Source organism: Phascolarctos cinereus, unplaced genomic scaffold (assembly GCF_003287225.1).
Source record: "Phascolarctos cinereus isolate Bilbo 61053 unplaced genomic scaffold, phaCin_HiC Scaffold_9;HRSCAF=440, whole genome shotgun sequence".
Taxonomy (NCBI): Eukaryota; Metazoa; Chordata; class Mammalia; order Diprotodontia; family Phascolarctidae; genus Phascolarctos; species Phascolarctos cinereus.
In genome coordinates, this window is record NW_027556402.1 from 88840800 (window position 1) to 88854515 (window position 13716).

The following is a 13716-nucleotide window of genomic DNA, read 5'->3' on the forward strand; positions in this document are numbered from 1 at the left end:
CTGCATGTGTAGAGAACAGCAGAACAAATTCTGGTTCATGAATGGAATATTTTGTGTTCAAAGACAAGAAAGGGATGGTTTCAGAGTAACCTGGGAAGACTTGTATGAACTGAGTAGAAGTAGGAGGATGATTCAGACAATAACAACATTATAAAGATAGCTTTGAAAGACGTAAGCACTCTACTACAGTAACCAACCATGGTTCCAGTGGACTGATGATATCATCATCTGACAGGTGGTATATACAACCTGTAGAAGGAGACACATTTTGGGATGTGGTCAGTGGGAAATTAGTTTTGCTTATCCGTTACAAGGTTTATTTTTTCCCCTTTCATTTGAGAGGGGAAAGGAAAGTAAGAGGGAAAGAAAATAAATGCTTGATTTAAAAAATAATAAGAAAACCTCTAAGATCTCTTCAGCTCCCACTTTTATTTTATTTATGTGTTCATGACACTTTTATATTTAGTCTGCATTAATCACATTTTCCCATCAATATCTTTTTTTCACTTAATAGTATTTTATTTTTTATCAATTACATGTAAAGATAGTTTTCAACATTCATTTTTGTAAGATTTTGAATTCCAAATTTTTCTCCCTCCCTCCCTTGTCCCCTTCCCAAGACAAGCAATCTGATATAGGTTATACATGTACAATCATGTTAAACATATTTCCACATTAGTCATGTTGTGAAAGAAGAATCAGAACAAAAGAGAAAAAAAAACATGAGAAAGAAAAAACCAACCGAAAAAAAGGTGAAAATAGCTTTGATCAGCATTCAGACTCCACAGTTCTTTCTCTGAATGTGGACAGCATTTTCCATCATGCGTCTTTTGGAATTGTCGTGGACCAGTTTATGTAAGTCTTCCCAGGTTTTTCTGAAATCTGCCTGCTCATCATTTCTTATAGAATAATAACATCCCATTACATTCATATATCACAACTTGTTCAGTCAGTTTAATTTCCAATTTTTGCCACCACAAAAAGAATTGCTATAAATATTTTGTGTGTATGGGGAAGAGGTAGAGTTTAGTGAGAGCAGAATGAGATGACAGAACTTTGGTAAATTAATGCCTCTATAGTTATTCACCTAATTGATATATGCAAAGCAGACTGTTTAAGCTTAATGAGGTCAACAGGATCCTAATAAAAGTAAAATATTAATGGATAATCAAAATTCCACAGTAAAGCAAACAAGTTTAGGGTTTGTATGTTTCCCTTCTTTAAAAATTCTGAACTTAACATTAAGATGAGCACTTCTGCACTATACAGTGGAGCAGAGCTATATATGAAACTGCAAATCTCTACTATGTACAACTTTTTTTTTCTTTTTAAGTATATAGTTCAACATGTTACTTTCAAAGCTGTCCTATTTGTATGCATTTACTACAGAGTGCTAGCCCTGGAGTCAGGAAGACCTGAGTTCAAATCCAAACTCAGGCACTAGCTATGTGACCCTGGGCAAGTCACTTAACCCTAATTGCCTCACCAAAAAAAAAGCAAAAAAAAAAATACTGAAGCTTAAATACTTTGGCCGCATAATGAGAAGATGAGACTTAATGGATAAGACCTTGACGTTGGGAAAGACTGAAGGGAAAAGGGGATGGCAGAGGATGAGATGAATAGATATTGTCATGGAAACAACAAACATAAGCTTGGACAGACTTTGAAAGATAGTAGAGGAGAGAAGGGCCGGGTGTGCTATGGTCCATGAACAACAACCAAACTTGAAAAAAACAAAGGGAAGGGCAGTGAAAAATGTTGGAAAATAAGACTCAGGATTTGTTTTGCATAACTGAACATGTATAACCTAAGTTGAGTTGCTTGCCTTTTCAATGAGGGTGGGTGGGGAGGGAGGAAGGGAGAAAATTTGGAACCCAAAGTTTTAAAAACACAACTTTAAAAGAAACGTTTTCACGTGCAACTAGGAAATAAGAAATACAGGAAATGGGATACAGAAGTCTATCCTGCCCTACAGGAAAATAGAAGGGGGGGAGAGATAGAAGAGAGGGCAGACTAGGGGAAGGGGCATTCAGAATGCATGCCATATTGGGGTAAGGGGAGGGGCAAGATGGGGTGAAAATCTGGAACTCAAAATCTTGTGGAAGTAAATGTTGAAAACTAAAAATAAATAAGTTTATATTAAAAAAAAGACTCAGGATTAATAAATGAGAGAGGCTTCATTGTTCTACAGTCTATTCAGAAGAATAACCTATATTATGAATGTTTTGTGTAAAAAGAGAGCCAGGAGGCACTGGACATGGTGAATAGCAAATACTATAATAAAAAATGAAATCAACTAAATCTTTGACCAAAACAGCATTGATGCTTATGTGGCACATTAATGTTACATGATATTTTCCATGTCTCATTTGACCCACATCACCTTATGAGATAGATATGACAGGTAGTATCATCCCCATTTTACAGGTAAGGAATTTGAGGCCTAGAGAGATTGTGACTTGTTCATAGTCATATAGCTAAGGAAGTTAGAGATGCAATTGGAACCCAGGCCTTCTATGCGCTGGAAACAACTGGACCTTTCTCCACTTCCAAACACTGCAAATACCATTTTTTATTCTTGAAATATCAATCCTATTCATTTTCTCTGAAACTAACCTCATTTATAAATTATCTCCACATCCGCTTCACTTGGGCCAAATACCTTCTTCAGGTCCTCCTATAGGCATCTCATATTCAACAATTCAAAACTTTATTATTCCTCTCCCACTCCTATCTCTGCTATAGAAGGAAACATCACCATTCTAAGTCTCCCTGGTTGGCAATTTCATGTCATTTTTGACTCTCCCCACCCTGCATACTCTACATAGCCTATCAGTCTCCAAATACTGTAATTTCTTTCTTCCTCTATACCAGTGTGTCAAACTCAAATAGAAACAGATCCCTGCTGCACGTATTGACCCAGAAAGCTAATTAACATTACCTATCCTGTACTGTATTTTTATTTTGTTAAATATTTCCCAATCATGTTTTAATCTAGTTCAGGCTGCATCCATGGGTATTACGGGCTGCAAGTTTGACATCTCTACTCAATAGCTCTGAAATATGCCCCCTTCTTTCCACTCATATAGCCACCACCCTAGTTAAGGGCCCTATTACCTTTTTTATAGTTCACTGAAATAGCCTTCTAACTGAACTCTGCCTCAAGTCTCTGCTCATTCTAATTAATCCTAATTAATACAGCAGCCAAATTTTCTTAAGGTAGAAGTCAGAGCACATCTTTTACCCTGCTCATCAAAGGCCAATGACACCCAGTTGCCTCTAGGATAAAAAATAAAGATGTGTTTGGCATTTAAAGCTTGTAAAAACCTGACATCTATCTTTCCGGTTTTTTAATGTATCACACTCCCTTCTAACCTGTTGGTGGTCCAACCAGTCTATTTGCTGTTCTTCACACAAGGCTCTTGTCTCTGTACTTTTGTCCTTTGCTGTCCCTTACCACTGGAAAACATTCCCTCATTAACTGGATCATTCAGGTTGACCTTTTTTTTTTTTTAATGAAGACAACAGAAGTATGGCCAGAAAGCAGCACAGCTTTGAAACCTACAAGTCGAACTTAATACAACATTTTTTAAAAAAGCAGTGTTTTCAGTTTCACACACTCCCATATCCCACCAGCTATACTGGTTTTAGATTTCTTTGGATCTCTCCATCATGCCTTCTTTACCCTGGAAACTCAATGGGAAATAGTTATTCTTTGAGATGGAATACTGTAACATGAATTGTCTGGTTCTCACATTTCCTTGATATCCTTTGCTCCTCTGACCAGACCCTGTAACTAGAGGTCAGGGCCATGGACTCATGGGCCTCAACAAAGTTTTTCTCCACATTTCCCACCAGCTGTATACACTGCTTTTGGACTGACTTCTTTGGAACTCTCCATTATGCCCTGACACCTCTGTCCCTGTAAATCTTCTCTCTCCTCCTTGCCTACCTTTTCAGCTTCCTGAAAGCTTCCATTAGATTGTAAGCTCCTTGAGAGTACAGATTCTTTATTTGTATTTACTTCCCTTGCACTTAGCATACTGACTGGCACATAGTGGGCACTTAATGTTTGTTGAACAATTATGGAATCCCTATTATATGAAATATAAAATGAAATTAGCATTTTAAGTTCAAAACCATTTGTCTTCTAAAACTCACTCCAGTACCACCTCCCAAAGGAGAGCTTTTCTGGTCCCCACTCCTGCTACAGGAGTCTTCTCCCCTAAGACTACTTTTCATCTACTCAGTAACATCTAATGGCTTTGCATGTTTATTACCTGCTCTCTACCCCTACAGAGGAGTTCACACTATCACTAGTAAACAAGTTTACCATAACTTAATACAATTAGAAAACTGTACATTCCCCCTCTCTGCTTCCCTAAATGAGTGCTACTGAAATTGTGAGCTCCTCAAAGGCAGGGGCTGTTTTGCTTCCCTTTTTATTCCCAGTGTTTAGCAGGGTGCCTGGTACAGAGTAACTGCTTAATGTTTTATTGATTGAAATTCCTAAGTGAATATGCTATAAGGAATTTGTAGCTATCGTGTCCTTAGCTGAGGTAGAGTACCACACATTTGGAATATCTTTTGTCTATCTTTTTTATTGCCTACAGAAGTCAAGTGGAAGATCAAATGATATAACTTCTCCCTTCTCACATCCTCATTATTTTACTAGTCCTAACAGGAAGAGGAAAAACATTAAGCATGTTCCGAAGTTTTGTGGAGAAGTCTGACTCCCTGACAAAAATTTATTAAGCCTAGAACATGAAAGCAAAACAATTCTTATTTCACTAACAGCTGAACTGATCTTGAATTTAAAATACTAAATACAACATCAAGCATGGCTGTGTGTGTATATATCTGGCACTTAAAATGAAGGCAACCTAAAATTCACTACTATTTATGATTATTGTTGCAGTCTTTACAAAATCAGGTTCGGATTCCCCAGTTAATATGGCTCTAATCACAGCATTCTCATTTGAGGATGAAAAGTTAGTTATAACTCAGTCATAACCTACTAACAGAATAAAGCTCATTACCATGCTAATGGAACCCTTGATTGACACCACCTCCCACAGCCTCCTTTCCCCTCTGATGGGGGGGGGGAGGACAGGAGGGCAGAGCACTAACTTTTCCCAATGCCTTCCTTTATAGAAGGAAGAAATCAGTGTTGTTCCCCTCCCTGATTATAAGAATCTAAGCCCCTCCCTGCTTTTAACTCTAAGATTGCTCCCAAGCAGCTACTTTCTGGTGTCTCTCCTGAAACCCCTTTCCTCTCCTTTTTGTGTGTCTTTAGACAATAAGCTCCTTGAGGGCTGGGATTCTTTAAATTTATCTCCAGCGCTTAGCACAAAGTCTCACACATAATACTTAATGTTTATTGGATTGGAAATGTAGAATATCTTTGTGATTGAAAATCTAGGTTCCCAAGAATCAAGTCAGATTTGCAATGAAGCATTTCATGTCCAAACTGAAGATGAAAGACATCAGAAAACTGATGTATAATCATACTATAATGTCTATACAAAAAGAGGCCAATAAAAAGAACTAAATCCCAGTAGTATCAGCAATTTCTTTTGGCCAACTGATTTAGACTGCTGCAAACACTCATTTCCAAACTACAACTGAGAAACCCTAACTAGTTGCAGCAGTTTTTGCCACATACTGCATTGATGGAACCTAAATACAAATACTTCAAACTGCAGTAAGATTGTACCCCAAAGTTGATAACCACATCTGACATTTTCAAACACAGCTATAGTCATATATACTAGTACTCTCACTATACTAGTTAGAGTACAAAGAGCTGTAATCAAGTATATTTGTGATAGCTTTTCCCTTTTATATGTTTTCAACCTGCCCCTGCGCCTGACTTGCTATGGAAATAAAGGTGAGGCTGGAATGCAGATGTCTAGCTGTGCCACTTACTATGTCATACGAGTCCTTGGCAGTTAGATAGTTTAGTGGATAGACAGTGCTGGGCCTGAAGCCTATCTCCCTGAGTTCAAATCCAGCCTAGGATCTCGAGAAGGAAATAGCAAACCATTCCAGTATCTCTGCCACGAAAAAACCCCAAATGGGGTCACGGAAGAGCCAGACATGACTGAAAAACAACTGAATAACAAAATCCTGAGGGTCCAAAAGCAAGTAACAATCCTCCCTTCTCTGATCTGTTTACCTACTTGTAAAAAGAAAAGTTGGACTAAATTACCCTGCCAGTTCTAAATCTATAATTCCATAATGGAGTTGTGATTAACAATTATAGTTTATAAAAAGTTTATCATTTACCAACCTTTTCACTTTTGGGATATTTAAACTACCATAATAGTTAATTCACATTTATCTATATCTTTAAAGTTTACTTAGCACTTTCTTCACAGCTCTGTGAGGCAGGTAGGGTATTATTATCTTCATTTTACAAGCTCAAAGGTTAAATGACTTGCCTAAAGTCACACACACAAAGTCAAATACAACTTCCCACTATCTTGTGCTGCACTTACCCTATATTTGTTCCAAGGACACATCACCTTTGTTGTTCAGTTGTGTCTGACTCTTCATGACCCCATTTGAGGTTTTCTTGGCAAAGATACTAGAGTGGTTTGTCAGCTCCTCTTCCAGCTCATTTTACAGATGGGGAGACTGAGGCAAGCAGGGTTAAGTGACTTGCCCAGGGTCCCACAGCTAGTGAGTGTCTGAGGCCAGATTTGAACTCAGGAAGAAGAGTCTTCCAGACTCCAAGCCTTGCACTATACTGGACTGTTCTTCTACCATTCAAATTTGTTCATATACTGAATAGCCAGTCCAGTTACAATTATTTTAGTCTAGAACTGGAAAATAATTCCACGAACACCATCTATGGACGTTATTTTGATTATTTTGAATACATACAGTAAAAGCCCTTTTTCACAGGTTAAGTGTAGCAAAACATCAAGAAAATAAGACACAGAAAGGGAAAAAAAAGGAACAATGTCATTGGTCAGTTTACTATCCAAATGTAAGATTGCATTCAGATCTCAAAATGTCAGACATGAGAAAAGAGTAAATAAGATGGAAGAATGTAGCTCCATGGTAACAAGGAAAAGAAATAATTCATTAAAACTTTAAGGTACAACAATTACTCAACTATTAGAACTAGCAATGATAAAGAGAGAGAAGAGGGAGAACACGGCTGGTGTTCTGTACGTTGGTCCAGTCTTTTCTAGAGAGCAAATAAGAGCTAGAGTTGTATCTTGTTCCACTTCTGAGAATGTACCCTAAGGAAATATATACAAAGCAGTTTATAAGCAGAGCTGTAAGTGAAAGACTAGAAGTAACGTAATGCCTGATAGCAGGAGGATGACTAACCAAATCACAGCTCAGGATTAAATTAAAAACTTAAAAAATTATGATGGTTGTTTATACATTAAGATGTTTACATGAAGAAAATTTCAAAAACTACTATGTGCAGAACATAACTATGTAAAATATACATGAAGATGAGCAAATGTAAATGTTAATAATTTATGTTATTTTTATGTGTATCAGATTGCTTCAGTTCCAGTTTTAAAGTGACAGAACAACCTTACAGCTTAGTGAGGTAGCTGGTATGCTCCCTTTTATAGATAAGGAAACTGAGGCACCAAGTTAACTTACCTACATCCACTCAGCTAAATGTCAAGAGCTATCTATACTTATAACCCAGATCCTTCTGGACCTTCTGTCCAAAGCTTTTTTCCAATACGCAAACTCATTTTACCTTCCTGATATCTTTTTACAATTATTTAAAATACTACATTTCAATGCTGAGCAGTGTGACTAAGGATAACATTTTGATTTCTCCTGATAATGCTTCTTTAAAACAATTCCAACAGTTTAGACAGATCAGACCAAAGAATGCACAGGCATGCTAGCAATTGAAGAATTGCAAAATAAAACTTTATGGTATAGTCATGTACATTACAAACAGCAGTGATAAATGGATTGAACTTCAGTTCCTACCGCCAGTTTCGAAGACTATCTATGTTGCAAATAGTAGGAAGGAACCATGAGGGAAGGTTCCAAGACTAAAATTCCCATAGAAAGAGACACTTAGCTCTGAACCACAAAATTATGTAATCATCTCTCTGGGATAATCAAGGAAAGGGGGGGGAACCACCATTACTAATTTCTAGTGACAAAACATATTGACATTATGTATAAAAAATGATAAAATATTTTGAAAGGTCACACATCCAAGAGTTCAGAATTTTGCAGGGAAACGAGGAGGAAAGGAAGGGTGTTGCCAACCCATAAAATGAAGAGCACAAGTCAAATGAACAGCTCAACACTTTTTTTTCAAACCCATGACAATTAGTACTGCAAGGTATGGTGGTGTCCTGGAATGTCAGTTTAAAAAAACAAAGCAGATTTTAGGTTTATTAGTGGTGTGGTAAGAGCAAGTCATAACATCTAAGTTCTCAGTTTTTAAAAATGTAAAATAAGGATAATATTTTTCCTACCTACCTGAGAAAAGGATTTAGGTGTTTTCTATTTCCACAAACCTCTTTTAAATAGCATCCAGGTAGGTAAGCAGATAGTGACTACTAAAAATGGAGGGGAAGTTAGGGGAACGAAATGCCTCGGTTGATTCGTGATAAAACCATGAAAAGAACCCCGAAATTCTGGCATTATCCTACCCCTTTATCCCACCCTAGAAATTGAAATAAGCAAATGAAACGCAAAATCGGAAGCTTTCCAAGTTCAGTTCATCATTCCCAGTCTGTTACTGGCCGTATGATAAGAGGCGATGAATGGATCCCAGGGTAGAAAAAAGGCCTAAGTTTTTCTGTAAAAGTCTCAGTGAAGGTATAAATGTGAGACCTGTCGTTCAGATTGTAAAAGGAGACTTCCCCCAAGTCATAGTCCAGAAAAATCCCAATTCGCTTGGGCTTTATTTTGAGGAGTAGAGGGGTCGGGGTTCTTGTCAGGGCGGTATATTCATTCTTATACCACCTCAGTCTCCAGTAGCCATCCTCAGGTGATACTTGAATCTTCCCTTTCCTGGTCACGGAGTCTTTGCAAATCCCCAGAGTCCACTGAGTCTTATCTCCGACCTCCACTTCCCAATAATGCCTGCCCGACGAAAACCCCCTCGGAACCCAGGACGAAGGGGTAAAAGGTAAATCTCTCCGGGATGTCCGGTAGATCTTGCTTTGTCTCCACAAACCTCACGCTTTTGCGGTCCTCCGAGAGGACCAGGTTAGGGTGCGCCGTCGAGGGGTCTAGCGTAATATCTACTTTGAACTTCTTGATCATCTTCTTGAGCGCAAAATGCTGCAGAGGGAAACTGCAGGTGTCCTTCTTCAGCTCCAGGGAGACGGCAGCCGGGATCTTGGCGTTCTCGCACCTACTGATGATGTGCTTAATTCCCCTGAGCGCCTCCACCGCTGGCCGCTGGCATCTCTCCTGGATCTCGCCGATGAGCTTGTGCAGGGGTGGTGCCGTGGTCCGAGAGCTTGGCCACGTTCTCGCTCAGCTTCTGCAGGATCTCCTTCTCCTCGTCCTCCAGCCGCCGCAGCACCGCCTGGTGCTCCTCGTCCAGGAACTGATGCAGCTTCTCAAACTCCGAGTGAAGCTTCTGCCGTCGGTTCTCCACCTTTTCCCGCAGCTCGCCGGGCTTCCTCTGCTCGCAAGCCATGAAGTGGCGCAAGTCCTCCACCTGCCGCTTCAGGGGCCCCAGGTAGGCGCGCAGCTTCTTCTTGTGGCACGCGGCTGCCTGGTCTACGGGGCCCACGCGGTGGTCGCGGTGCTCGCACGAGATGCAGCACACCAGGCACACCACCTCGCGCTCCTTCTCGCAGAAGAGGCTCAGCGCCTGCTGGTGCTTCTCGCACACCGCCTCTTCGTGTCGTCTCCGCTTGCTGCGCTTGGGGCTCAGCTTCCGCGCGATCTCCGCCACGTTGCCCAGCTGCCGGTTGGTGCGGAAGGTGCGCAGCGGGAAGTGGCGGCGGCACACGGGGCAGGGGAAGCGCTCCTCCAGCTCCTCCCAGCACCGGAGGATGCAAGTGCGGCAGAAGTTGTGACCACAGTCGATGGTCACCGGGTCGTTCAGATAGTCTAAGCAGATGGCGCAGCTCGCCTCCACCTGGAGGCTTTCCAAGGCGCTCGCCTTGGCCATGACCTTGAGGGAAAGAGGGTAGCCTGGAGATGAGCGGTAGGGCTGAACTCAAAATCAGATCCCTTCCACTACCCCCTTCCCAATTATGGAACAGCCGCAGCAGCCACCTCCTCTCTCTCCTGGGACACCTCTCAACTCCTCGTTCAAGTGCACGGCTGTGGAGTGACCCCGCACCGTCTACGCAATCAGAAAACTGCGAGGCACCGGTCCTTCCCGCCTCTCCAGCGCAGACTACCGGGCTGGGAGCAGCGGAAACACCGACGGGAGCACGAACCAGCCTCTCCCGGGGAGTGCACAGACCAGCCAATCGTTAACGAACGCCACTCCGCCGGCCGCGGCCTTTCCCCTCCACAGCCAATCACCGCGCAGATGTCCTTACCGGCTAGAGGTTAAATTCCACCACCTGTGCGGCAACCGCTCGTCCGACCTTCGACAGCGCGATAGCCAGACGGACCCTGCTGGGGGGCCGGGAGACTGCAGCTTGCTGCCTAATGCTTTTTAGCGGAGCGGGAAGAGGGCGAGACTCCTTCCACGAGAACTGGATTAAGCATTGGGATTGGCTGCTCTGGGAGCCCCGCCTCCCTCCCCTTGTCCTACACTGGAGGGTGGGGAGTTGGGGCTGTTTGGAAAAACTGTAATGATGCGCCTGGAAAACAACTCCCCATTCTTGGGCCTGCTGGAGCTCCCTAGCTCACCACGTCAGAATAATACCAAAAGTAGCAATAAGAGTGACAAGTGACATTTAAATAGGTCATTAAATTTTGCCAAGCGCTTTGCCTTTAGTTAGGAGACGCTAAGTCTCTCCGTCTCCTTCTCCCTGTCCCTCTTCCTGTCTCTCTCCCTGTCCCTGGCCCTCTTGCTCTCCCTCTCCTCTTCGTGAGGAAATCGAAGCAAACTGGGTTAAGTGACTTGCCCAGGGTTGTAGTAACTTCTGCCTCGTACGTAGTAAGTGCTTAGTGCTTAGTGACTGACAACCCAGTGAGGTAGCTACGTTTATGAGAGAGAGAGCACGTTTGTACACTTACTTTTTACAGTAAGGAAATTGAATTGCCTCGATTTCAAACAGTTAATAAATGGCAGACTAGAATTCAAACCTGCATCCTCATATTTCAGATCCACCCTTCTGTAAACTGTTCATGGTCATAAGATCTAAAATCCAAAAGGAATCTGTCCAGCCCAACCCTCTCATTTAACATAAGGAGAAACTGAGGCCCAGAGAGGGTAACAAACTCCCCAGGAGTCACACAATGGAAACTTGTAGAGTCCTTTCTGGAAGCTTCTAGAAACCCTCCAAGGCACCTAGAGAAGGCTGGGTATGGGCACAACATTTGTTCTATGGACCCAAAAGGCTTAATTTCTCTTTATAATTTGTACCCGCATACCTGAAGTTCGAATGAGTGGGAGGAATTTGAAACAAACAAACAAATAAATCACTTAGGTCTCACCCCTCCACCATCCAGAGAGGCAGTGATCTCTCTAGGTGCCTTCAGGCTGTACCACACAGAGAAGACCGCTGCCCTTAAGGCATCTTTTTACTTTGTGTGTGTGTGTTGGGTGAGGTTCTGCTAATTATCAATGCGCAAGTCTAAGGGGACATGTGGAGGCAGCTTATTATGGAAGTGGATAATGCCAGGCCTGGAGTTAGGAAGACTCCTCTTCCTGAGTTCAAATCTGGCCTCAGATACTTACAAGCTGTGTGATCCTGGGCAAGTCACTTGTTTGCCTCTGTTTCCTCATCTGTACACTAAACTGGAATAGCAAATTACTCCAATATCTTTGCCAAGAACACCCCAAATGGGATCATAAAGAGTTAGACACAACTGAACAACAACAGCAAACGTAATGTGTCATTGGAACTTTTACCTGTTTGTGGGAGCAGAACGTCCAGTAAAGGGAAACCACATGTATTCTGGCCTCCAGAGGAGCCAGTTACTGCCTTCTGAAATCTCTAACAGTTATAAAACAACAAGCCTACCATGAACCAAGCACAGTACTAGGCACTTGGAGTACTACCACTAGTACTAGGAGGTACAAACTTTTCTAAGGACAGGCCCTGCCCTTAAAATGTTTCATTACTGTCTGGCAGGAGGTTGACAACACCCAGACATCTATAATACACACCATTACCAGATAAGAAGTTCATTAGAGAGTTACAAGATGGAGTGTAGTGTAAGGCTTGAGGGGGAAGTGGTTAGAAGCCTCTGAATCAGGAAGATTTCTTGGAGATGGCATTTGAAGTGAGCATTGAGGTGGGTAGAAATTCTGTAAGTATTAAGTCGGGAGAACATCCCAGGCAGAGGGAATTAAAAAAAAAACAACCCCCAAACTTGGAGACTTTAAGAGGGTCATGGCTGTGAGCTCTTAGGGGTCTAAGCTGGGTGGACTGTAGTTTGTAAAGGAGATCCAAGAGGTTCCAACAGTCAGAGGTAAGGAAAGAGAGCATTCCAGAGCACTCCAGGTATGGGGGAAAACACATTCCACAGCAAGCAGGGAATGAGTACATGGCCTAGAAACAGACTGAAGCCGGATTAGGAAGGACTCTAAATGCCAGAGATGACTATATTTTAACCTAAAGCCTTCTTGAGCCGAGGTGTGACATGGTCAGGCCTATTTTAAAGAAATACCAATTTTGTAACTGGAGGATGAATTGGAGGTAGAAGCGACAAGATGCAGGGAAACCAATTAGGAAGCTATTGCAATAATCCAGATGAGGTAATGAGAGCCTGGGTGGTTGTGGTATGAGTAGAGAAGGGTTGAGGAAGATGAGAGTTGAATCAGAATCAACAAGATTTGGCAAATAATATGGCAGGGAGTAAATGAATAAAAGCAAAGAGTCATAATTCCTAGATTGTGAATCTACATTACTGGATGAATGGGAGTGGTCTTAAAAAAAGAAAAGAATAGTAGTGGTGTTGATGGAAATAGGGAAGTTGTAGCATTGGATTGACGCAAAAGATAAGAGTTTGGGTTTTTTGGGGTTTTTTATTATTTTTTTGACTGGTTGGATTTGAGATGCCTATGAGACATCCAGGTGGAATGGCAAAGAAGCAGTTGCTGTGGAAACAGATAAGAGTTGGTTATATAAATTTGGGGTGGGGTGGAGTTCTACAAAGTAATAATAGTTAAATCCGTAAAAGGTAGCACTTATGACTGGGATTAAGGGGACAGTTTCCAATGGTATTGTTCCCTTTGGGAAAGTGAGGTAGACTCTGGTCTTAGTACCAGAGTACTTAGTACTTAATACTGCTCTCCGTGCAGAAAATTCTGGAATATACCTTTGAGCTGGTTTTATGTTTTAACTTTTATTTCAGTTTTACTTATTAAATTCCTAATGATTATATTAGGAAGTCCTGCTGTAGTGGAAAGAGCACTGGAGTTTAACAGTTTGGGAGTCAAATACATGAATCTGAGGGGCCTCAGAGTTGTAGGAATGGCTTTTAAAGTTCTTGGTAACTCAGGCCCTTCCACATACTGCTGTTCCTCTCATAAGATGCTTCCTTCTAGAAAACCCCTCCAAATCCCTTTTTAAAAAATGGCTCTAAACAAAATTGCATTTTCACTGACTGACCCAAGCCTAGAAT

The 13716-nt window shown here is 41.6% G+C and overlaps 1 pseudogene; it reads right to left on the reverse strand.

Annotated features, from left to right (window-relative positions):
- Positions 1-7892: 7892 nt before the first annotated feature.
- On the reverse strand, positions 7893-10209 carry LOC110200936 (E3 ubiquitin-protein ligase TRIM39 pseudogene; annotated as a pseudogene).
- Between the last annotated feature and the right edge of the window lie 3507 nt (positions 10210-13716).